The following is a 27699-nucleotide window of genomic DNA, read 5'->3' on the forward strand; positions in this document are numbered from 1 at the left end:
TCCCAATTAGTGGGCTTTCCATAAACAAGCTGTTGGCCCCCATAGAAATATAATTCTTGGTATGATAGCAGATAAGCCTTTGGTCTGATCCAAGAGGACTCTCCTTAGGTTGTTGATTACAGATTTTGGTTATGTACATTTCAACAGATTAATGGAATGCTTTATCAATTGTCAACTTATTCCTAACAATGAATTCAAATTTCAGACTTTATTTATTTATTATTAAATTTGAATCTCGATTAAAATAAAATGGTTTAAAACCATAATGCATGTGCAGATTGTGAAATTCATGTACACTTTTCTCATTGCTGGTCAGCCAGGATTAACATGGTAGATAGCATTTGTCTCTTAAAGAGAGAGAGGCGGGATGCAGACCTCCGCTTTGCGGTGGTCTCCCGCCGGCGCCATTTGCTCCGCACGGGAGTCGCAGCAGCCAAACTGCGCGGCTCCCGCGCGGAGCAAAAAAGAAGCTCCATTTCGGAGCTTCTTTTTGCGGCGCCTCTATGATGTCGCGAGGCGCCGCTGGCGCATTCGCGACGTCATAGGCGCCGCGACACGTCTGGACGCTATGTGTCCAGTACGTAAAGATGGCGGCACCTATGTGGAAGGGGCGCCACCATCTTGTACGTATTCTATACGTACTAGGGTTAGGGGGGTGCGGAAGCTCCGCCCCTTCCTAACCCTAGTACATATAGAATACGTACTATATGGCAGTTTGTATCCCGCCACAAATTTGTCGTGTCCCTGGCTTTATCACTCTAGCAGAAGTGAAGGGGAAAGACAACGGCTATATGCATTTCTCTCCTCCCTTACTCATTTCAGTGTCCTTCCTGGGCTTGCCAGGACCAATTTTATGTCACTTCAGCTCATCAACAGCCCATCAGGTTGGAAGCAACCTTACAAAGGAACCAGATAATGAATTGGGCTACCCATATAATTAGGAAGGCAGAGATCAGAAGTGAATTCTTAGTGCAAGGATCTCTATGAAGCTAAGGGACATAGTTTTATAATGGTTCCCAAGCTCACTGATTCCGCTATCTTGTATTCTTTCCTGCAGCTCCTATTCTTTCTTAACTTGCTGGATAGGAGAGCAATCAGTGCCCTTTTGTTCACTACTTATTTTTAACTACAAAATACAGCTCACTCACTCTCTCCATTATCCTCTCTCTTTACAATCTGGAGAGGCAAATACTTTTCCCATTTGACATTCATATTAATTCAGCTCTGCCTGAAGAATAAATTACATCTATCAACAATTACTCGCTCACCTTCCCCTAGACTGCATTTTACACTTCAGCCTCATTAGCAAGCAAGCATGAGCAAGTGTCTGTGTGTGTGTATGTGTACACACACGTGTATGTAGAAAGTCATTCCAATCCTCTTTTTCAGCTTGCTTTATAACCATTTCACTGTATTATGAAAGGCAACAGAGTAGGTCAGGGTGTTTAATTGCCTCTTGCCAACAATTCAGTTTCACAGGCTAAAGTGCTTACTGCCACTCCAGCTATATGTATTGCAGTGCAATGCTAAGCCAACACGGTCACAAAAACACCCACTGCTGCAAGGGTCCAAACCTAATATCCTTACCCAAAGCTTATAAATTACTCTTTGGAGAACCCCATCCCATCCCATGATTGGTACGTTGGTCCAAAAGAGTAGTATTTCCAAATTCTGTCCCCACTCCACCCTAAGCAGAAGAAACCAAAGCCATTTCCCTCTTCAATCTAGGATGGAAAATTAAGACTTCCTAGCAGCAGATCACAGGATGCTGTAATATAATGAAGCCATTGATACAGGGCCTTAGCAAAGTTGATCTTTCCACTAAAGATCCCCTGCATCTAAACTTTCTTCATTAAAAGGGGGGAAAGGTTATTAAAAGGAGCTAAGTTCTGAAGGGCAACCTTTCTGCTTTTTCCAACCAGATTGTGCTCTAACATTAGAAAAGGAATGGGGAATGGTTGTGTGTGTGTGTGTGTGTGTGTGTGTGTGTGTGTGTGTTGGCATGCTTCAATGAGACAGTAATTGTTCCCCCCACCTTTTTTGGTTGGCTTATATTGACCCACTGAGTCCAATTCTGTAGTTGATCATGTTAATGGGAACGTTGCTATTGCAATATATTAGATGTGGTCTGTACTCAGACACAGTGTCACTTGGAATTAAATGAGTGACTAACAGGTGAGATAATCAAATTCTTTCAACTTGTTTAGTGCAAGTGAAGGATGGAAAAGAAAGAGACACCCATGGTAAACCACCCAGGGAAAAATCAGGAATCTACAACAGTTGTAAGAAGGTGATAGTGAGTTGCAAGCAGATAATGTTTTATTCTAGCTTTTGTGTCATTATATACCTGGAAAAGTCTTTGTGTAGATCCAGTGTCTGCCTCTATAGACACAGTGCTGTCAGTTCAACATGGTTTTAATTGGAAATCCCTCCCACCTTTTAATTTCAAGTTCTTCCTGTATATATGATAACACAGCTACTAACAGAATATCAAATCCACTAGCATCAGTTCTCTTTGTTGTAGGTGATGCCTAAGGAGGCAAACAAATTTGGAGTGGGTGGTCCCTGTGTTGAAATGGCATTCCCAGTATGAGGCAATCCAAAACCAAAATTCCATTATTAGATTAAATTAGGTGGCTTGCCCTACTATTCCATTCTCCTTTCTAAACACCCAGATTAGAAAGAGGACAGACGATGGTGAGGGGTCCAGGTTGCCAAATAAATAAATAAATAAATAAATAAATATTTAAAAAATCTTTACTGGCCTCATCTTTCATGATGAGTACCAATTTGGAACATTAAAGGGGCCATCCATCCATCTATCTTTAGCATTTCTGTATTGCTTCCCAGCCCACAAGAGATCCCTAGAACAAATAAAAACCAATTAAAATAATATAAATATTTTAAAAAGGTAAAATACATTAAAATACTCATTATAAACTCCTAAAAACATTCTAAAAACAATCATAGAATCCAGTTTTGAAACACCAATTTCAATCATTAAATGCCATGTCGAACAGCACTGTTTTGGCAGCCCACTGAAAGCTTAAAACTGGTGGAGCCAGCCTAACTTTCTTGGGTAGGCAGTTCCACAGTCAAGACACTGCTACAGAGAAAGCCCTGTTAAATGTACCCAACTGTTACATCCACTTTCATGAGATGTTGGGCATGCAACAGAGCCTCCTCTAAAGAAGAAGAAACTCTTCTAGAACATGGCCACCTAGCTTGAAAAACCCACAAAAAATTATGGATGCCAGCCATGAAAGCCTTTGACTTCACAGACACATTTTTGTTGTTTTTTTGCATGTCTATAGCACCTGATAAACAAAATTGTCCAGGCAGTTCACAAAAAACAACAAACATGTAATGTAAAAGCATAGTAAAATATTAAAAAATCACAGTCAATTTAATGTTCTCATCCTGTTGAACCTAAAATTATTGCCAATACCTGCTAAAAGTTTTTTTTAAAAAAAGATTGACTAAATGGATGAGGGTAGTTAGCAGGGATTTCTCCACTTGGAAGAGACTGTAACACCTTTTTTAATTAGTGATAAGGCTCTTTAATTAATTAGTGATTCCTCTCAACTCCATTAAGTTTCGGTGCAGTATTGACAGTCTTGTGTGAGGTCTCATAACTCCCAGCAATATAGTTCTATACCATTGAAAAATCAGATTATGCACTAGAGAAAATGAAATCAAGCTCAGATATAAACTGTAATAAAGTTTAATTATATTAATACTCTCTTATTGGTCAGAATGCCAATGCTGTTCAAGAGGAAGAGACTGAGACTGTGAAAGTAACAGTTTTAATTGCTCTGCATTCCCCATAGAATTAGCTTCTTACGGTCTTAATTCACATAATTTTGACTATACTGCAGAGAATCGTTCCATTTCATATACAATAATCTGTTTCCACATGGCTCTCATTTTGGCCTACATATACTAAGTACTGCTTTTTGCTAGAGCAAACCTACCAGCATGGTGTTAAAGAAATCTTACTCAAAATGGGCTGCAGGTGATGCAAAACCAGCAAGCAATATCTCAAAAACCTGGGTGCTTGAAAAGAGGAGTAAACTATTACTTAAAAAGGTACATTGACAAATGGTTCTAATAACTTATTGCAGTCACCACTGCAGTCGAATTTGTAATGAACTCAATTAGATTTTGTTAGACATGCTCTTCTGTTGGCATCATTTTCCATAACACGGTCTAGTAATTTATAATGGAGATTAAATGATGGCAATCAATTATGGAATTGCTCTTGCATGTTTCCCTGGACACTACTTTTTTCTGCTATTATTCTAACCCTACTTATATTGTCTCCCTATTTCTTCTGACCATCCACAGCTTGGCTGTATTGTCGAGGATTCCATTCCACACATACACACACTGGTTCACTATGCAGCATAGTTCTGGAGGAATCATATTGCACAACAGACATGAGCTGGTGCCTCTTGCTGACATTTTATTTAATGAAATCAAATCCTGCAGTTCTTATTCTGCTTCTTTGCAGAGGCTGATGGGAGCATGCTGTCTCTTTTAACTGTATTGTTAAGTGTCACATTAGGTTTTGTTTCTCCTGGGTAAATACTTCACTATACCATCTTTGCTGATAGGTAGCTTCTAGCTCTGTTACAGTTTATTATGTACAGTATTTACTCATTCTGTTTCTCTCTTTTTCTTTAAGTATTTTTGTTGTTGTGTGCTTTGACATTGTTGTTGACTTATGAAAATCAAGGTAACCTATCATGGAGTTTTCTTGGCAAGTTTCTTTGGGGGAGGGGGAGGTGCCATTGCCATCCTCTGAGGCTAAAAAACTGTGACTCACCCAAGGTCACCAAGTGGGTTTACATGGCAGAGCCGCAATTCGAACCCTGGTCTCCCAGTGTCCTAGTCCAACACTCCAAAGTACAATACCATGCTGGCTCTCTTAAGTAATTTTTATCCAGCCTTATTCTACACTAAAGCATACTCGGGATGGCTCACAATGAAAGAACTACAATATATAGATTGCAAGCTCATAGATGCTCCCATATTGGAAGAAAAATGGGATATATATCAAATAAATAAATAACCCAACATTTATAGAGTAAAAGCAGCAGCAGCACAAACTAGGATAAAGCTGCCTTCACTGTAATCCAGAATAAAAACAGTGAAGGAGTGAAGCATATATTTCTTACCATATCAGTTTGTTAGCATTATATTGACCAAACTGAGGCTATTGTGCTTTGGCAATACCATGAGACAATGGGACTAATTAGAAAAGACAATAATGCCTGGTAAATCGGGAGGCAATAGGAAAAGAAGGAGAGCATGCTACAGGCAGATAGATGAAATCAAGGAAGCCATGCATAACACCTTAGCAGGGCTGTAAGTAACAGGGTGTCTTGGAGGGTTTTCATTCAGAGAGTTGCCATCCCTTGAAGCTAACTTGACAGCAATTAGCAACAACAAATTATTTTAATGCATTACTTGTATAATTGTATTCTCCCAATGCTTCTCTCTGCCAGAAATCATGTTTTCATATTCCCATATTAGCAAATTCTGGCACTGAATAACTGTATATGTGGGTAATAAGTGTGTATATGTGTAGCAATTATGTAATGGCCCTGTGGAGGTGCTATGTCTTACCACCCACTTTTTGAGTTCTGGAAGGGAGAGTTCAAACACCCACTCTCAGTCATGCAATATTGACGTAGCCCTCATCACAACAGTGGCTTTCTATGTACTCCACGTTTCTCTATAGATGTGAAAGTTGTCAGTTTCTCTTCACTGCATTTCACAGAGTCCCACCAGCCGTCTGTTACAGGACAAACATCTTTGTTGCCCAGTCAGCTCAAGACTGGCTGGTATGCATGAGAGAGGCCTTTATAAAGCCCATTTCAAATATGTGAGAAGAGGACCTCTCATGATAACCCCAGGCTCCTGTGAGATCTGACGTGGGCCTTACACAGGCTTTTCTCACATGCTACTCTCTTGGTTTCCTGTAAGGAAGAGTAGAGAGCAGGAAGCATCTGCCACAATCATAACAGGAGCCGTATCATTTCACTGTTTACAATGTTCTGGGGTCAGTCTGTTGTGATTGCAGTTGGGTCCAATTTTAGGGGGGCAGACACCAGCTGTGCTCACAAAAAACATACTCAAGAGCAGCAAAATGCCAACAGAAAGGGTTCCAGCTGAGCCTGACTGTGGCCCATCTTTCCTGATGTCACTTCTAAGGTAACAGAGGCTGCTGCCACACTACAGAATTAATGCAGTTTAACACTGCTTTAATTGTCATAGCTCCATCCTATGGATTCCTTGGATATGTAGTTTATTGTGGTACCAGAGTTCTCTGAAAGAGAAGGCAAAGTATCTCACGAAACTACAAATCCCAGAATTCCACAGCATTGAACCATAGCAAATTGCATTACGTCTGCAGTGTAAATGCAGCCAGAAAGAATAGCATGTGAGGGACAATTTGGGGCTGCTCTGGCTCACCAATCAAAGAGGAGGGAAAAGAGCAATGCAAGTTGGCTGTGATCCTAATAGGTAGACCCCCAGAGTTTGGTGTATAAGGTCATTGTGCTGTGTACCAAATGCTCATGGCTGACACCCGCTCCCAAAATGGGAAAATCAAGGTTTGCTTTTGGGATTTTTAAAAAATATATACGGTATTTTCAAACTGTGGATGGCTGAATCCATGGATGTGGAGAGCCAATTGTAGCCCCTTTTCAGATAGTGGACAGAATTTGCAGACATTAAGGAGTTCGATTCTGCTGTCCACTGCACATGTTAGGCGTCTATTCAGAAAGAATCTATTTCTCCATTTGAATATTCCTCCAGCATCACAGGAAGTAAAGATTCTTCCACACAACCCAAGCAACAAAACAACCAAATGTTAGATGAAGCCGTTTTTGTTGATGTTGCTATTCTCTGTGTTGCACAGTTTTGAAGTGGCCAAAACAGTTTTGGAGAGACAGCTACATTGAGAACCAGTGTGATGTAGTGGTTTGAGCACTGGACTACAGCTCTAGAGACTAGGGTTAAAATCCACACCCAGCCATGGAAACTCACTAGGTGACCTTGGGCAAGTTACACTCTTTGCTTTCCTCTGACATTTAGAGTGTGTGACTTGCCCAAGGTCACCTAGTGGGTTTCCATGGCTGGGTGTGGATTTTAACCCTAGTCTCTATAGTCCAATGCAAAGGGAAAAGGAAACCTCATCTGAACAAATATTGCCAATAAAACCCATTGGGGTTGCTTTAAGTCACGAACTATGTGAAGGTACACAATCCATATAGCAGGTACATTGTTATTAAAATTAAATAAATGAATGAAGACATCTATAGTTTTTTGTGGTTTTTTTGGGCAAGATGCCAGCCACAGATTCTGGCCAAACGTCAGGAAGAAAATCCTCTAGAACATGGCCACATAGCCTGAAAAACCCACAAAAAACTATGAATGCCGGCCATGAAACCCTTCAACTTCACAGAAAACATCTATGTTTGCGTAAGCAATAAAAGTACTAGGTTTGTGGAAATAAAAGGAGTAGTGTGCTAGGAAATGCCAGGAACAGATCAAAAATCTGTCTGGGGAATCATGTAGAACTTCACCAGGTGACACCCTAGAACAGGGGTGGCACCCAATCAGCCCACCACCACCCCATACCATCCATGTGTTGACCCATCCATGCATCCACATGCTGCTCTGGTCTGAGCATGCACATGCTGCTCCACACACCCCAAGCACAATTCTCTGGTCCACATGCATGAGGAGCTCTGGTCTGCTTGTGTGCCCTGCTCCACACCCCTCACATGCTGCTCTGGCCTCCATATGTGTGCTGTTCTGCCATGCACACGCTCTGTCCCATGCATCCTCCAACTCTGGAAATCCCAACAGACAACCCACCACGGACATCCTGTCCCCCTGCACCAGGTAACACCCGGTGCAGGAACACCACTGCTATGTACCCTTCCAAAATTCATCATTCTCTGCATCACTGTTTCCCCCCCCCCCATCCTCCTGCATACATTCAGTCCTTCATAGGCTGTGTTTAAAAGTTTTCCCAGCTTAATCTCCCATCTGTCCCCAAAAGTAGTTCTGCTTCTGTAAACCATTTATACGCCTCCTTCTATATGTTGGTATTGCCATTTCAGCAATATAAAGATGCAAACCTGGAGACTTAGGGGCTGTACATAGTCCTGAAGGGGCAGCATGCAGCCGCCCCTTCTTTAGCTGGATTGCGACCGCTGCAACCTCACACTGCAGCCCCTATCCGGCCTCTGGAGGGTGCAAAAAGGAGCCACAAAAAGCAACTCCTTTTTGTACCTTCCAAAGGGCACCATTTCCACAGTGGTACAACTGTATGGCACCCCTTTGGCGCCGCATCATTTGGGCACAGTGCTGGAGGTGTGTCATGATGCTGTGTGCCATCTGGAGTGGCGTGTGGCATCAGGGTGCCCTAGGAGACAGATTTGGGTGTGCGTCATCAAGATGCTGCACCCCGACTCTGCCCCCAGGCCGGCCTTTTAGGCCAGTCTGGATAGCCCCTAAGTTGTGCTGTAGTATGCTGTAATATGATGTGATTCATTCAGAAAATCAATCATGAGGAACAGCAATAATGTAAAATCTGAAGATTTTTACAATTCTAGGATTTTGCTTTGGATTATACAGTGAACCCTTGGTATCTGCTGGGTTTTGGTTCCAGGACCATCTGCAGATATCAAAATTCATGGATGCTCAAGTCCCATTAAACACAATGGAAGAGTAGAATGGTGCCCCTTATATAAAATAGCAAATTCAAAGTTTGTTTTTTGGAATTTATATCTTTTTTGAATATTTTCAAACCATGGATGGTTCAATGGGGGCATACAAATTCTGTGGATATGGAGGGCAGACTGTAAATCTCCATAGTAATTTAACCAAACTACATTCTCTCTGAGGACATATTTTTAAAAATCTTTGGTATCTTAATACGTACACAGAAGGAGAAATGTTAACCAGTCTAGCTTACCACAGAGAAGAACCTGATTAAAAGTCCGATTTCCACAGAACCATTAAAATGCACAGCAGTCTTATTCTTTGTTGCTTCTGTTCATCCTGGTAGCAAACTATAAGAGTTTGAGTTTTCTCCCTGGCAAAGAAACAGAATGGATTTGTCTGAATGCAGGACTTCTTCTTTGTTGTGGTTGAAAATTATATTTAAGAAAGCCCTATTTAAAAACTTGTCCTTTTTATGTGAAAAATTTTGAATGCTACACTAGCACACTCTAGCTCAGAGACACCTATTACAAATGCTCAAAACTGCATAATTCCTCTCAAGGGGAAACTTAAATAAAAAAATCCTTTCCAAAGGTGACTTTTTGGTCACATTTCTTACATTATTCATCAGTAACAAACCACAGTCAGAACTTCTTCTTTTCCCCCCCTTAATTAAAGCAAATTCTGGATGAGTCAAAATGAATTTTGAAATTAATTAGAAAATCCACCCTCTTTATCACCTTCTGTCAGAACTATTTGCAGAAATAAGGTAATAACCATTGTTATCTTTTTAGGAAAATCCGTAAGCGTGACATAAGGATTCCATTTGTATAATTAACACCTTGAAATTAAAAAAAAAAAAAAAGATATTTGCACTTGATTTATAGGGGAGGAAAAGTCCAAATTGTTTCTGATTCATTATTGGCACACACACAGCTGGTTCTAATTAAGGAGCCTGAGTTCAGGAAGAAATGCCTTCAAGCTTTCAAGGTGCAAAATATCCTTGAGAATGTCTCATGCCTGGGAGGTATCTGGGGTTTTCTTTGTTCCTTGTGAGAAAAGATTAGGAAGTCTCTTCTTCATTTCATCCATGCAAAAGTCACCTTCTGAGTATTGTTAACTCTTTGTTGGGGGGTGAGTGGGGCCATGCATGAGTATTAGCTTTCCTTCTAAACAGCTGTGTGTATGAAGTAGGGCTGTGTGGAATAGTCAAGCCTTCTCCTCCTCCATGTATAAAGGTGCCTTGGCATGTCTCCAAATATTACAAGATACTTTGTGCACTTTGGAATACTTTTTCACATTTCAGAACTTTTTTTCTTGAAAAGTTTGGTTGCACAAAAAATGCAAAACATTTTGCACAAAACACAAATTTTATGCAAAAATAGTTACATCTGCAGGGAACAAAAGTTGTGTTTTTCTTTACATAAATCATTACATTTTGCATGAACTACAATGTGCTTTTTGCACGAATTATAATTTTGTCAAAATAAAAAGAGAAAGAAACTGAAAACATGTGCACAAACATTTGTAATTTTACTCAACAGGAAGAACATTTTTAAAAATTTTCCGATTTTCTAATGGTGGCGGCAGCAGAGGGGGGTCACGTCCATGTTATAAATGTCAGTACTGATTTTATGCACAGCAAAAGATCACAGCTAAAAGCACTGAAGAATGGCACTTACATCTTTACAGAATATCAGCTTTCATGCTTTCGTAGGATAACTGATTTTGTAATATATACTGAAAGCTGACGTTGCTGTAAACTGTAACTTTTAGAGTCTAAATATGAGTAACAACAATTTGAAATGAAATGAGAAAAACAGTGTGGTGTAGTGGTTTGAGTGACCCTAAACTCTGGAGACTAGGGTTTCAAACCCACTCCACCATGGAAACTCACTGGGCAAGTCTACTGTCTCAGAGGAAGGCAAAGGCAAAAATCCTCTCAAAAAATCTTGCCAAGAAAACCCTATAGCAAAGCCACATTAGGGTTGCCATACATCAGAAACTACTTGAAGGCACAGGAGGAGGAGGAGAGGAAGGAGGAATGAAAAATAAAGAAAAAAGACATAAAACCCAAACAATTACCTTTCAAAGTAGAAGCTTCTGTGTAATCTGCAAGCCTTCTATACAAACAAATGCTGTGGAATGGGATTTATTGCTCTGCACAACATCATGTTGGGACCAATCAGTTCAGCACAGTCCCACTCCTTCCTTGCATGAATTAAACTTCTGAATATGACTAAGGGGTGAATCAGACCGTCATAAAAAGCCAGCTTCCAGTCAGCTTGGCATGGTGTACAGACAACACCCCCATCCCCAGACGTCCGGAAGCTGGCTTCAAGTCACCCAGCTGCACAGATATGAGCTGGCTTCCAGGCGCTCCTGTGGTGCAGCGCTTATATGCCACATTAAAGTTGGTTTTGGGCTACAGCAGGGTGGAAAGGATACCTTTTTGACAGCCCCAAAAGGAGAAGCTGTTTGCTGCTCCTTTTTCAGCCAGTGTTGCCAACAAACCTCCAAGATATTCCCTAGAATGTTTTACCAAAATCCCAAATCCCCAGAATTCCCCAATATTTACCAGAATATTCAGTCCAAATCCCCAGAAAGAAATTGATTATAATTCCCTGGATTCCGGGGAATTCACCAGAAATTGGAAACACTGTTTTCAGCTGGCCAGGCAGATTGGGGCCACAACATGCAGTTGCCATGGCCCCAATCTAGCTTCAGAAGGGGCAGCTTGAAGCCGCCTTTTCAAGGCAGACTATTTTGCCCCTACCTTGGCTTCTTAGCCCAGGCAGCATAATTTTTTTTATTTTATTTTATCTGCTCTTTCAAAGAGAATGGAAGGGGAAGGAAGAACAGCTTTATGGTGTGCTGCGTTGTCATGAGGGGGCTACACCATCAAATATCAGGAGTTACTTTTCCACAGATTTCTTGCTTTGGTAGCAGAACTGATTTTGTAATGCACACTGAATGCTGAGTTCTCTGGGAACTGTAGTATTCAGGGTCTGAACATGTATGACAATTTGAAACGAAATGGCCTTGTTAGTTCTTAGAAAAAAACTCAAAGTCCTTTAGGATTTAAATTTTCTGTTGTAACTAAAATGTTTAAAAAGTATCTTCTATGAAATATATATATATACAAAATATATGTTTTTAAAAAAACATTAGTGAAGCATTTTAGGTTTCTTCAGAATATGTACACAAAATTTCAAGATTTCAGGCAATCAATCTATTTAATTTCCCCCTCCCCCCAAGTTTATATGTCATTATGGCAAATGTGTTTATTTGAACCTGAACCTATTTGTGCATAAACTGGACGTCACAAGACAATGTCAGAAATCACTGTTGTGTCCATATTAAGGGAGTGACAATCCCAGTTTCTCCCCCCTACAGTTTACTACCTGTTATATCTGCAATGCTGATGTCAGAGTTCACTGGGAAGGTGGAGATGTTTGGGCAACAGATTACAGTTGTCCTTTTATAGATAATTGTGAAAATACATAATTCTGGTTTGTTAAATATGACAAGAATAAATAGCCCCAGTCCAGGGTGAGCATGTGGCAGATTCAACAAAAGCATGCAGATTTCACCATCTCCACCACCCTGCCTCCACCACCAGAAAGTTTGGAAACAGGAGACAGATTTTCTGGAAGAGTAATAATAAACATTGATTTCTTCTGGCACTAATTTTATCAGTTCATATTTGTTTTACTTACTGCATATTTACTAAAGCTGGTTTTTAAAGGATTATTTCATAAGCATCTAAATGTCCAGATAAGGTAAATTTGGCAGAAAGAAAAAGAAAGGAAAAAAATATTGTCAGAGAAATTTAATATCCTACAAAATCTCTAATCAGCTTCTGCTGCCGTCTAATTCTGATACTTTTGTAACAGTTTCAAAATATCTGCTCCAACATGATATCCAGCAATAATCCATAAAGACTGCAATGCAAGGGGCTTAACTATTATACTACTAGAAGAACACAATTCTTGATCATCCCCCTCCTTTCAATAATCCAGCAATGAGTTCAAGTGCACTTTCCCAACCTTGCTTCACTCTATTTGTTTCTTTTTCAGTCTCATGATTCATCCTATATCACACTGAGTATCTCATTTCACTCAGGGTCAAACTTGACTTACCTTGTAAGATAAAAAGATTTCCCATTTTAGCTAGCAAAATATTGCTTTTGGGGTATATTAAATCTCCACACAATACAACTTCTCCCTCAAATCATTTATACCTGAGTAACTCAATGCAAGATGTGGTCCATTAATCTATGCAAGCTGATACAATGTATGTAAAATACCCAGACTGTGACATATTAAAGTTGCAGAAACTCAAAATGTGATGGGGAATATATTGAGTGAGAGGAGATACAATGAGAAAAATCATAAATGTGGTCCTTTTTTGTTATTATGAAATGATGATGACGATGACGATGACAATAACAATGAAACAGTTAAAAAACTATTAATTGATTATATCAACAGTAGCACACCTTTTCGGAAAAAATATCCCTATGTCAGCCCCCAGGATTCTACTGCAGAACATTAACTGGCTAAAACAGATTAAAACATAACAGAAGTAGGAGAAAGTATCATAGCTTTAAAAATCAAAATTCCTGTGATAATAAATGTTCTTTGTCTGTCACCAATCAAATAACAAAATTGGCTTCAGGTGAGCATCCCTGGTGAAAGAAATCCATATTTGAAGCACCTTTACCAATAAAGGTTGCTTATCTATATCACCTTAGAAAATGAACTCCAGTGATAATGTTAGTAACTGATAATCTTACATCTATTCAACAATATTGGTTTGGAAATTGTCCCCAAATGTGCTTCTAAGGTAACCATAAAATTTGATCTTATTACACTGAGCCCTTGGCATCCACTGGGGTTTGGTTCCAGGACCCTCCTTGGATACCAAAATCAATTTGCACAATGTTGTCCTTTATATAAAATGGCAAAATCCAGGCTTGCTTTTTAAATATCTGTATCTAGATCTATCTATCCATCTATGAGTGTTTTGGGGCTATGGATGGTTGAATTCATGGATAAAGATTCCATGGATAAGAAGGGATACTGTACAATAAAAACTGGGAGCAATACACTTCTAAAAGCAATTACTTAAAAGGAAGCAGCAGTAAAAGAGGGGGAAAGACGTTTAAAACACACACACACACACACACACACACACTTGCCTACTAAACAAAGTTAAAGATTAATCCAAACAAACATCCTGTGGACAGAGTGTATGAGAAACAGCAATACAGAAATGTATCTTCAACAGTTATTTATGAAAATATCCCAAAACAGAGAGCAGCATCTAAGAAACGTAACAACTTATCCAAACAGGTTTCCTGAGTACAGGCAGGTGGACACAAGTGTCCTAACCACTGAGGAGGTAACATATATCCCATCTGCTCTCTTGAGTTTCTGCCCCAAACTAAAAGTATTCCCTTCAAGGCAACAGAGAGCATCCTGCCAAAAATGCCCTGAGTCTTTCTCATGCCAAGCTGCTTAAATACCCTAAAGGCCTCAGATTCTGTCTGAAATTGGAAGATAAGGAGCATCGGCCTTGGTTAGTACTTGGACGGGAAACAGCCAGTGAATACTACCGTAGGTGCTGTAGGCTTTATTTCAGAAGCACTGGTAAAACCACCTGTGAATATTCCTTGCCTAAGAAAACCTTATGAGATTTATGGGGTTGCCATAAATTGACAGGCAACATGGAGGCACACTCACACACTTTCTCATGTCACCACCAAGTGTGTCTCCCTTGGCAGTAGAACATAGACCAGGGCTTCGGATAGCAATTCTTAAATCACATGAATGGGAGGAAGCAATCCTTCATGTATCCTAGTGCCTGCTGTACTGTGTTTTTTTCCAGAGGTCAGACAGGCTTAGTCTCAGTAAACAACAATATGGAAATAACTTCTCCTTCTTGCCTGGGAATTCCTATTTCTTTCTTCTTTTAACCTGAGACTCTTGCCTACTCATGGTACAAGTCTCTGAAAATCTCTCATATATGTCATTATGTCCCCCCCCCCAAGAAGTTCAGATTACAGGGTGTCTGCTATTCTGTTATTAAACTGAATGAAACACAGAAAAAAAATACAATGATATGTTCACAGCCTTTTTAGTACATACTGGATCAAACATAACAAAAAGGGTTTCCTCTCTCTTGTTTTTAAAGAGTGTTTTGTTGACTTCTCTAAAACTTGCTTTCACGAACATATTCACATGGCAGGTTTTCAATAACATTCAGTACAAGTGGTTAGAAAAGGTATCTGCATTGTTAGCAACAGAAATTACTCAAGTTAGTTAATTAGTTGCAAGATATACGCTCTTGTGTCTGCTGAGATTTCAAACAGAATATCAATAGAAAACAGAGCAACATCTTTTAATTCCCATAAAGACAAGTTCCCAATTTAGTCAGCACAGACACAGCTTCCTAACCTACTTAAGCAAACATAGGGGTAGCCATGTTGGCCATATAGCAAAGTACAATAACATTCAAAATCCACAAGACAGTGATATTGGCCAATCAAAATGTACAAAATACATCTTGCAAGCTTTTAAAGCTCCATTAGCTTCTTTATGATGAGGAAAGCCAGTCTGCAACATGTATTGTTTTGTGCATTTTGGATGTTATTGTATTTTGCTAGTTAAGTATGTTGTTGTTCCTAAAAAGCAGCCATGGGCTGAATCAAACCCACAAGCAGCCACACCCCGACTTGATGGATAAAGTTACCAGTTCAGGACTGTCCCAGGCCCTGAAGTTTCTAGGTCAAAATTTGAGGCCTGGGGATGGCCTCTGATGAAATCATAGGGAGTTTATTACACAGGGCTTTAATCCTGCTCTAGAGACGGATACTATCACACAGCTCCATCCCCGGGTAGCATTCATCCCGTACATGACCCAGACTTATCTCGGACCTTTTAAAGAATGGGATTAGCCATTAAGTACCAAGCACAATCAGTCATAGTTTGTCATTCAAACATACATGTCCATATTTTTCTGTTTGAAAATTAAAAAAATAAATCTCAGCTATGGTGTTGTCCTAGGTCAAGGTAAAATAATCGTATTATTCTTCCCCATTTATGAAGGTAGAATAAGAAATAACTTTTTAGCAAGAAGATGGATGCAGAGCAGGGTGATGGGTAAGGCCTGGTGTAACAAAAGGAAAAGAAGGAGAAAGCTAACTATGGGGCTAAACAGACTGGCACTAAATTCCGGCATCAGGCTGGAGTGGGGACATGGTGACCATGCGTCAGCCGCTCCAACTTCTCCCTGATGCCAGCGTCATGCCACATGCCCAACCACATGCCAGGTGGCATCACACCATTTCTTTGGAGCAGCGTTTAGACATGCTGTGCCAAAAAATTTGGCGAAAAGCCATCGCTATGGTGTCTTTTTGCCGGTTTAAAAAGGAGCAGCATTTTGCCAGTTCTTTCTAAAGTGGCATACTGGCAGATTGGTGCTGTGGCGTGTGATTGCTGCAGCCCCAATCTGGCCCTGAAAGGGCGGTCTGTAGAGCCCCTGTAGCCCCGCTGGAGAGTCTTTACAGGTTACAGCAATAGATAATTAAAGCTCTGAAAATTGTAAAAATCTGGTGCTCACCTAGTTGAGCTGTAGATTTTCACACAACCCTTTCCTCTTATCCAGAGCTGAGACCACCATAACCAGAGAATTTGGACCCTCATCTTCTCCCAGGAAATGTCATTCAAACATACATGTGCACACACAGAACATATTTTTCTGTTTCCATGAAAACTGGAGATGCAGGGCCAGCTTTTATTACTGGGTAGAGCAAAAAAAAGCATGTTCAAGTGCTCAAGCGAGACAGTATTCATAAACTGAAAGGGAGATTGGCTGTTTTATTATTTCAGGCCTTCCAAGAGGTTGACTATCAGTTCCACCTATGTCTACTCAAAAGCACACACCCCTGAGTTCAATGGGATTTACCTACAGGACTGCAGCTGAAATCTCTTTGTTTTGATGACTCAAAGAAAATTTGCCCTCTTAATGAGTTTGTGGCTTTATTTGCAAAGTCCTCTTGAATATTAGCCTTTCATAGACCTCATGTGTATATACATTTATATGTAAAGCGTGCATGCAGAGGGAAATCACAGCTCTTTGTTTATATGCTGGAAGGTCACAAATTTAATCTCTGAAATCTCCAGTTTAAAAGCTTACATAGCAGGGGATGTCAAAGACTGGCTTCAGGCCCTGGGGAGACACTGCCAATACCAGACTAGGTGGATGGATAGACAGAAGGCCTCTTCTTATGCTTCTCTAATCCATGGTTATTCTCACAGCGGTGGATTGTACAGCAGCTCTAAGCAAAAGGATTCTCCCTCTTGTTTTGACCAATGATTAGGCCACCTTTTCAGCTCTGCCATTACTGACCACTGTATGAATGCCCTAAAACTGACAAAACTGACATTTTACTGTTCCACAGAGGGGCTAAGCTAGCAGCCTCCATTTTGTGCAGTGTGCTATTTATGCTTCAGCACTACCTATGAAATGTGTAATTTTTTTCAACCAAATGAAGGACTGCATCAATTGGGCAGCTGTGAAAGCTCTCCCGTGTGTATTATGGCAGTGGAAGTCCAGCAATTGCTCAGTTTTTGTTCAGATTCTTTCTCTTTTTACTGCCACTGGGCCTTTTACTGATATCGAGTTAAATTAAAAGGTTCAGAAAGATTAATTTCTCTCTTGCTAGAGTCCATAATGAATTTCACATCTGAGTTAGTACAATTTATAAACATCAAAGAAAGGTCAAAGCCCACAAGTTTTCATAATGGTACTAAAACCCTCATCTATGCAGTGAGATTCCTTCATTTTACGACCTTGCATTTATTATGCTGCCATTATGTATAACATATTCATCTTCCACATTCCTCCCATCAATACATTTTAGAACTATGAACAATTGTCAAGAAAGAAATACACACACACAATTTATTTCTCTAAAGTTTGCAATATATTATTTATCATGATAAAATTATTTTATTTAATACTTTTAAAAATACATTGTTACTAAGGTATACCTGATTTTTGTTATTGCTGATACAACAAATCAGCAAGGATAGAATCTAATGCAGACTCACTTTGGAATAAATCCCCTTGAATTCAATGTGATTTACAAGTAAGCATCTAGAGAGGTTAGACAGGTTGCCCTCCTTTCTGTCTTATAGGCAGGTGAAGACTTTTTTTTATTTCAGCTGTCCTTTAAGGGATGATTACTCAGGGTGAGGGGAAACCCTTTAGAATGTGCTGCATCATTCATATGTGTTGTTTTCCTTTTTAACGTACGTGTTTTCCTCTGCTTTTAATGCTGTTATTACAGGCCAGAATGAATTTTAGTTGGCAACTGCTCAGCTTGTGCATATATCATTACAAGGTTATATATCAGTAAATAAGAATATATAACCTGGTAAAATATATACATTATAGAATATAGAGCCTAAGATTCATGACAGTACCTGCCCATTTTCTGTCTTGATAGAAAATAAATGGAAAAGCTTGTTAAACTTTCAAGTCTGGAAAGAATGCCAGATGTTCATTAAATAATGTAAACAAAAACTGCAAAGAATAACTTCTGATCAACCTGCAGGTTAGTATACTAGAGACACCTGAGATGTCCACTAGGTTCAAGTGTACTGAACAAAAAGACCAAAGCTAAATCTCTAATTGGATAAGTGACCCACAGAGTGGGCATCAGAAGGGAATACAGTTGGCCCTCTGTATCCAGAGATTTCTTTAGCCATAGATTCAACTATCCACAGCTTGAAAATATCCTAAAAATACATAAACTCCCAAAGGAACCCTTGAATTTGCAATTTGATATAAGGGACACCATTTTACTATGCCACTGCATTTAATGGGACATGAACATCCAAGAAATTTGTTTTCCCTGGCAGATGCCCAATGTAAAAGAGCTGAGAGAGCCGCATTATGAGACTACTGGTCAGCATGCCTCCACCATGTGAAGAGAAGGAAATGATGTAGCCTTCCTGAGAAAAGTTTCTGATATGTTCTGACATGTCCCCCTAAATTCTGCTAAAGCTAGGAGATATGTGCTTACATGTAAATAACACAGATAAGATTTGGTTAAGGAGATTAACCCTTCCTGTAACAGATGAGATTGCATTCTGTCATGGATAATTGTTTGACTATTAAGTTGAAAGTCCAGATGAACATGACTTAATATAAGATGCCTTATATCGAATATAGTGGAATAATCATGCCTTACTTAATGAAACTGAAGTACCGAGGCAATGCTGTGTCTGTGGTCAAAGGGAATGTGTGTGTGTAATCCATGAATACTTTTAATAAACACCCTGAAACAGTACCAAAAGAATCTGTTCCTCCCCATAAAAAATGCCATGGAACTGCAAGACTTGAAGATGTTTAAAGTGTTGATATTAACCTGGCACATTTGGTTTAACCACGACTATCATAAATTGGGAACCTTGGTGAAGTTAATAAAGGTGAGACAGGGTGCATCTACACTGCAAAATTAATTCAGTTTGACATCACATTAACTGCCATGGCTCAATGCTATGGAATTCTGGGATTTTTAGTTTTGTGAGGTATTTAGTCTTCTCTCTCAGAGAGCTCTGGTGCCACAAACAACTACAAATCCCAGGATTCTATAGGACAGGACCATGACAGTTAAAGTGGTATCAAAACTGCATTAATTCTGCAGTGTGGCAGCAGCCCCAGACAAAACCCAGAATTAGCTGGTAAGTGGCAAGAATACTTAATCCCTCATGCTAAAAGACAGGGGTGAGGAACCATGCCTGTTTCACCACTGACCGTTTAATTATATTTTAACTGTTGCATACTATGAATTTTAAAATACTCATGTTTTATGTTTGGTTTTATAAACAATGTTTTTCCGATATAAATATAAGATGTATTCCTTGACATCAAAGTCTCAGTATAGTGTTTGACTGGCTATTCAATATTTTCTGACAAATTTTTGAAGGCTGTTAGTAGTAATATTGTTTTTAAGGCCAGAAAGAAAACTGTGTATCTGCAGTGCTCTTTTTTCTGAAACTGTTTCCTGCTGAAGAGGCAAGCATGCTAAACTTAAAATAGTTTTAAGGCTAGGCTAGTCTCTTTGGCGCTGAAACTCCTGAAATGACACAGAGTACTCTTCATGCTCTGATGTCCATTCATTGGCATCCTTACAATCTGAGCAGATTCTTACTGGCATAGCTTCACTACTTTCTAAATGCTTAGAAAAGGATCTAGTTTAAGTTGAGAAAGGAAGTAAGTATTTGTGGGTGCGTTTTGATCATCTCACAGCACTGAAGCCACCAGTATAAGTGTTTTTGCTATTCCCTGTTAACTGCTAAATGATTTCAATGAATAACAAATAAATTGGGACAATTATAAGTTATTCATAGATTAACTGCAAGCAAAGTGATTAGAGGTGCCAAATTATTCACTGCAAATTACTTGCCCAGCTCTTGTTAATTATCTGCAAGTAGCAATTCCAGCTTTGCCATTTGCAGTCTCCTATAAGAGAAATTAAAGAGTCCAGTGAACAGGCAAAAGGGAATCCAGCAACGTTAAATAACCTCTCAAGAAAATTAGGATATTATAAAATATATAACAGTACAATATATTTAATTGCTATGCCAAAGGCTCCATTTTGAAGGTGTAATGTTCCTTGCAATGTTGCTTAATAATTAGTTAGAGATATTATTTGGCTCTTGGTTGTCATCACAAACCTCATATAATGATCCCCTTCGGTGCTGAAAAGCATGGACATACTTTTGGTCATATTGGTACAGTGGGCACTGAAATTCTGTTTACTGCCTTTTCCTTCAGGTTATGATATGAATTGCTCTGTTCAAAAAAGATTTTTAAAAGTATCATGATGTCAATGATAGACAGTTTCAGTAAGCTTTTGGTCTGTTCTTTTTCAAAAATTGACAGCTTTACCATGATAATTGTGTTTTATTAAGGGGTGCTTCACTATTAGAACCCTGGAAAAGGAATGCCTTGTATATCCACAGTTTAATAGCTGTAGATAAAAAAAAAGAGATTTAGCATCCAAAGAATCCAAAATATAGATACCAAAGGATAAGACTTTTTTGGATATTTTCATGAGGTCTTTTTGTTTGCTTGACATGTTTTTCTAATTTATCTTTTTAATCGTTCCCTCAGGTAGCATTCAGGGTTTTTTAATATAGGCTTTTAAATCATGGTATTAAGATGTTTGTTGTATTTGCATTGACCTGATTTGATAAAATTAAATTACTATACATGATTATATTGGGATAAACATTTCTTCATACATTTTGTTCCCCAGTTCTTTATGGCAATTGATGAGAGTGCGGAAAAAGTCTATGAAAAGTGTAAATGCTGTACACGGCAATCTTTGTACCATTAACTGCATTAAAAGCCTTGCATACACACACTTTTGAGCAGTGACTACAGCTCACTTTGAAACTAGTGGTAGATAAAAATACAACAATATTCAGCAGCTAAATGAATCTGTACATCTTTAAGTGCATCTACACTATAGGAATAATGCACTTTGAAACCAATTTAACTACCTTGGCTCCATCCAAGAGAATCCCGGGATTTGCACTTTTGTGAGGCACCAGCAGCCGTTGACAGAGAAGGCTAAAGGCCTTGTAAAACTAAAAATCCATGGATTAAATAGAATGGAGCTGCAGCACTTAATATAATGTCAAATTACTATATTTCTACAATGTAGATGCACTTTTGTCCTCTAAAGAGCAAAACAACGTTTCTAAAACACAAGCTCAGAGGATTCATATCTTACTGCAACTTGTTGTGAGTTGAAGCTGACTTCAGAAAATCTTCCTCATTGAAAAACAACAAAACTTTCCATATATAAATCTAGCCACTAGAGAGGATGCTGGTCTAGAATGCTTTATCCTGGACAACTTTGTCAAGAAACACTTAAAAAAAGAAATAAAATATTTCAATTTGCAGTCTCCCATCTGATGTATAACATAACTGACGGAAGAGTTTTTGTATCTACACCCCCATGCAATGTTGCACACCCTACTAAAATGCAAAACAAAAACAAGCAGCTACAAAAGGCTTTGTCTGCTCATTATCTCCAGCTTGGACTTACACATTATTTTAAGTGTAGCATGCTTGAAGGAGGCATACCACAGGAGGAAAACAACAAAGCCACTCTTAATAGCCACAGATTACCTGGTCAAGCAAAAACTGATTTGCATACAAGAGGAGTAGAGAAAGTGAAAGATTAAGAAAGTGAAGAACAGAGAATGTGAAGGATAAAAGTGAAAGAGAAGAGTCAGATGGCTGATGGTGGGGCAGAAATGAGAAAGTGGACAAGAGAAATAAGAAATGGGGGAGCCTGGATGTTCTAGATATGAAAAGCCAGCACTTCTTAGCAAAAATCATAGAGTTGGAAGAGACCGCAAGGGCCATCCAGTCCAAACCCCTGCCATGCAGGAAATCTAAATCAAAGCATCCCTGACAGATGGCCATCCAGCCTCTGTTTAAAGACCTCCAAGGAAGGAGACTCCACTACACTCCGGGGAAGTTTGTTACACTGTCAAACAGCCCTTACTGTCAGGAAGTTCCTGCTAATGTTGAGGTGGAATCTCTTTTCCTGTAGCTTGCATCCATTGCTCCAGGCTCTAGTCTCTGGAGCAGCAGAAAATAAGCTAGCTCCCCCCTCAATATGACATCCCTTCAAGTATTTAAATAGGGCTATCATATCACCTCTTAACCTTTTCTTCTCCAGGCTAAACATCCCCAGTTCCCTAAGGCGTTCCTCATAGGGCATGGTTACCAGACCCTTCACCATTTTAATTGCCCTCCTTTGGACACGTTCCAGTTTCTCAACATCCTTTTTAAATTGTGGTGCTCAGAACTGGACACAATATTCCAGGTGGGGCCTGACCAGAGCAGAATAGAGTGGTGCTAATACTTCCCTTGATGTAGACACTATACTTCTATTGATGCAGCCTAAAATTGCATCGGCCTTGTTAGCTGCTGCATCGCACTGTAGACTCATGTTCAATTTGTGGTCTACTTGGACTCCTAGATCCCTTTCACATGTTGTCTCGTTCAGCCAGGTGTCACCCATCCTATTTCTGTTCATTTCATTTTTCCACCCTAAGTGCAGTACCTTACATTTCTCCATGTTGAAATTCATTTTGTTAGTTTTGGCCCAGCTTTCTAATCTATTAATGTCATTTTGAATTTGGATCCTGTCCTCTGGGGTATTAGCTACCTCTCCTAATTTGGTGTCACCTGCAGATTTGATTAGTATACCCCCAATTCTGTCATCCAAGTCACTGATAAAGATGTTGAATAGCACTGGGCCCAGGACAGAACCCTGTGGGACCTACTAACCCCACACACCCATCCCACTGCAGATATAAGGTAGTAAGTCCAAGAAATCCTGCTTCCCTCACCACACAAAGGATAAACTAATAGGCAAGTGTAAACAAAAGATTGTTTAAGTGAAGTCTATATAGGAAAATTTGTTTGATTAGATCAGTTTTTTGCTATTATGTTTCCTCTGTCTGGAGAACTGACCAATTCCATAGAAAGAGCCAACAAGAGTGCCTCAAGTATGATGTGATGAGGTTTTTTTTTATGTTCAGTCTTCCTCCGTGGTATTTACTATTACCTTCTAAAGTTATACTATGTCTTCTGAAAATGCTTATACCTCCAAATAGTAATGGAACAAATTCCAGCATTACCAAATACTGTGGTTCCTACACTTTATTCTTGTTAGGGAAGAGGATGACACATTTGAGTGGCATCTGGATTGCCTTGACAACAGGGTACAACTGAGCTGGTGACAAAGTGAACATCTCTAGCTGAATATTGAGCAACTTAAGTCCTTAGATTGTGAGAAGATTTCATGATGAACAAGCCCAACGTTTAGACTGTGATTTTACTGCAGTAGAGAACCAACTGTCCATGACATCTCTCAAAATGCACAGGACAACAGGCTAGCCAAGTAATTTGGGCACCTGTGGTAGAAGATGCCCCCTCTCTCTCCCTGGAAGTAAAAATATAACTATAAACTGTCTCCCTTTCACGACAACCCAAACAAGCTATATCACTCTTCCTAAATGTGAGGCCAATGCTAGCAGAAGGAAAAGAAGCATTCAACTCTTTACTAACATTCTCAATTGGGGGGGGGGGGCTGTATTTTTAAAATGTTTATTGACCCCAAGTCATTCTAGCTCCTTCCTCTCCACTACTATTAGTGTTTTGATTTTCTAATTTACTTTTCATTTGTCCCTTAGTATTGAACTGAACTGTCTGAGAGGGATGATGATCTAAAATGAAGAATCAGCTATCCAGATCTTCATCAGGGAGATCCGTCTCTTCATGGAATTATGTAGTCCAACTGAGAAGTACAGGATTGTTGTGCGGAAAGGATGAGGGCAGGGGATAGATTTTAAAAAAATAATTAAGAATTTGTTTTAGTTCTAGTTATTAGTGGCCTATCACAATTATTCCTGCTTTGAAAATGTAATTTCCTTCTCTTAGCCAGTGCAGGTCAGTAAAAAGGATGATGGAGGAATGATTAATGTAATTTAAAGAGCATTTCAACCTTTGAAAGAGCTCTAATGTGAGAACCGCTTTTATCAGCTCAAAGATGTAATTGGTTACATTGTAAAAGCAATGATACAGAGTGATAGGACAGCATCAAATTCAACCCATTAGTAGTAACTGAAGATAATGTGTAGACTTGAGGGGGGGATCCTATGAGTAATACTTTAACTTGGGACCTTCTAAATCTTTGAGTGTACTGTTATTGAGCTTCTTTCATATCAAAAACAGCCTCTTCAGTCTTCTTGTTTAGTCTTGTTGTAAATCAGTGATTCCCAAACACTGACCTCCCAGCAGCCTCAGCCATTTTGGCCAGTGGTCTGGGATTCTGGCACCTGAAGTCCAAAAACACCTGGAAGGTCAGCATTTGGGCATCACTGTTGTAAATCATTCTGCTGTTCTGCTAAATTCTCCTTCCAATTTAGCCTTTGATTCAAATGGTTTGACTCTCAATGGACCCTCATCCATAGCCTCAACACTATCTCACATGAAAGAAGGGTCACTTGACAAATTTTCACATGTTTCTTTTGATCAATTACTCCCCCATTATCTGTTTCATATTGTTAGAGGCCATCCTACACCTTTTAGGTCCTCTGATTCTGAACATTACATATATTTTCAAAGAGGTAACTGTGTGCTGCTGTCCAAAAAAGGAAAGGGGGAAGGGAGAGGGGAAAAAAAGAAATCTAGCAGCATCTGATTTTTATTTTAGGATGAGCTTTCATGGGTATCTGTCCAATTCTTCAGATGCAGCATAGAGTAATATTAATGCTTCAGGTTAATACACCTGTGGAAGCATATACAATTGTGAAAGTGGAAAGAAAGATGTGAGTCATGACCCATACTCTAATTCTTCAAAGCGCTGTGAGAAATGATACAGGTCTTTCAGATCTTCACAATGTTTAGTTAGTACTGATGTGTGAAAGCAATATATCTCCCTACCAAGGGATCAATATGCTGACCATATATATAGCCACATTTGATGAGCTCCAAATTCAACCATGGTTTGTCAGTAAATCTTAACACTCACACCCATGTAGGTGGTCTCTGAAAAAACAATGATGCAACTAACAAAGAGAAAATACTTATTTTTCAGAATCCATCTACATGGGTGTGAATCTTGACAAACCAGGAGACTGGATGTTGTCATTCCAATGTAATTATTCCAGAGCAGACACTATTGTCACTAAATTCTTGGTGGTTAAGTTTTAACACTGTTTTAGGAATTACCTTCTATTTCAGCAGATGTAACTACATGGAGTGCTGCCAGCAAGCTCATTCATAGAGTGCTTAGACTGCCAGGTTGCACTGGAAGTACATTTCCAGGAGCTCCCTTTGACAACAAAAAAATGTGCACACTTATCACTGGTGGGGAGCATATAGCATACATCTTCCCCTCCCTCTTACCCTTGTTTGCAAGGTGTTCACATTCCAAGCTTTTATAACCATGACTATAGGCAATGGCAGATGCCCAAGGTTTGTGGCAGTCTATTCCTGAAGGAGCACATTAACACCAAAACCATATACACCAGTCAATTCAGATTCACTTCTATTGTAAAATTCAAAGGTATAATAACAATGCTGGGGGTGGAAATTCACCACATGTAAAATTCTATTCAGGAAAAAACTGGCATTCATCAAATAAGAGTGGCCTTGTTCTTCATCACATAATATATACTATACGCCTTTAGTTCTGTCTTTTCTCTCCCCCTTCCATGGTATCTCACCTTCCTTTCTTCCAACTGTGTGTTCATCTGCTTTTCACTAAATGCCTTATGTGTTTCTAAATGGTACTGATAGTGCAGATACAGTTGATTCAAAATGCTCGTGTCAGTTTATCTCTACTAATTTTTATTTCCAGAAGTAATTTGTTAGCTTACTTTGCTTAAGTTGCTCAGCTTATCTGATCTGATTTAATTAGTTTGTAGAAACACTTGTTCTTTCTTTCTCAATGGGAAACATACAGTTGCAGTGTGCTACTATGATTATTCAGGGCCAAACTCCACATTACATTAATTATGTAGTGAATAGCTTTATTTATCTATGGCGGGGTACAGACTGCCCAAAAAGCGCAGTCTGCCGGCGCCTTGTTTTGCTGCGTGAGGGAGCCACAGCAAAAAGAACCCACAAAAATTGATTATGACACCGCAGTGCACCAATGGCGCAGTCACGACATCACAATGGTGTTGTGACGTGCAGACATAAACGTCCGTTGTGTCAAAATGGTGGTGCCCATCTGTAAAGGGCACCGCCATTTTGATGCCCTCATTACGTGTGAGGGATGAGTGGCGTCTGGAAGCACCTCCCCTCGCACATAAAGACGGCACCCATGGCGCTCATCTGTAGAGTGCCTATTTTACTTTTAGTAACTGCAAGTATAAGGTGAGGGAGAGAATTCTTATCAGGAATACAGAGTACAGTGGGGACAGACTTACCCCCTTTTGTAGTGCAATTGGAAGGTCCCCCCCCCCCAAGTATTTTAGCTGTTGAATATAATTCTGATTGTGTATTCTGAGAAAGGAAGAGGTAAGCTTCTCCTCTTCATGTCCTGCATCCTCAGAAAGTACTGTCACTCTGAACCTGTAATAGCTTAAAAGTAAAAGGTGAGATGCAGTTTCACATTTCATATTTCACAAATTGTATAGTCTGGCCCTGAGATCCTCTGGAGAAGCCCTTCTGTCCGTCCCAACACCACCACAAACACGGTTGGTGGGGACATGAGGGAAGGCCTTCTCGGTGGCTGCCCTAGACTCTGGAACTCCCTTGCTCAGGGAGATCAGAATGGCTCCCTCCTTGATGGCCTTCTGCAGGCAGGTGAAGACCAACCTGTTCACACAGGCGTTTAAGGAATTGCTATAAGGACAGGTTGGGATATTGGACCATTTTAAAAATTTGATAGTTTTTTTTCCTCTATTATATAGTTTTAGCTTTTTAAAATATGTTTTATTCTTTTAATAACTATCTGTTTTAATACTGTAATAAATTAATTCCTTTTTTTAAAAAAATCTTTTTAATTGTACTGTTTTCAATGCTGTGAAGCCGCTCTGAGTCCCAGTCCCGGGAAAAGAGCGGGATACAAATAAGTATAATAAATAAATAACCCCCCCAGAAGACATCACAGTCCTATTCAAAATTTGCTTCACCACTAGTTACTTCCAACAAATTCTATGAACAGAGAGATGGGGTACCCATGGGAAGCCCTCTGATCCCTGTGATAGCTAACTTTTACATGGAACACTTTGAAAAGCAAGCCCTGGAAACAGCTCCCAAAATGCCCACAAAATGGTTCCAATATGTGGATGACACTTTCAGCATTTGGAGTCACAGTGAAGAAGATCTGACTGTGTT

The 27699-nt window shown here is 39.5% G+C and overlaps 1 protein-coding gene across 2 annotated transcripts in view; it reads right to left on the bottom strand.

Moving 5' to 3' along the window:
* The window catches only part of B3GALT1 (beta-1,3-galactosyltransferase 1), a 416413-nt gene that overhangs the window by 286933 nt on the left and 101781 nt on the right, over positions 1–27699 (bottom strand). Inside the window, exon 2 of one of the 2 annotated variants that reach the window (XM_042446557.1) lies at positions 8996–9115. The exons of the other annotated variant lie outside the window; for it this stretch is intronic. The gene's annotated coding sequence lies outside the window, so the exon portion shown is untranslated. The remainder of the gene's footprint in view (positions 1–8995; positions 9116–27699) is intronic. 2 annotated transcript variants of the gene reach the window in all.

The sequence above is a fragment of the Sceloporus undulatus genome, chromosome 1 (assembly GCF_019175285.1).
Source record: "Sceloporus undulatus isolate JIND9_A2432 ecotype Alabama chromosome 1, SceUnd_v1.1, whole genome shotgun sequence".
NCBI lineage: Eukaryota > Metazoa > Chordata > Lepidosauria > Squamata > Phrynosomatidae > Sceloporus > Sceloporus undulatus.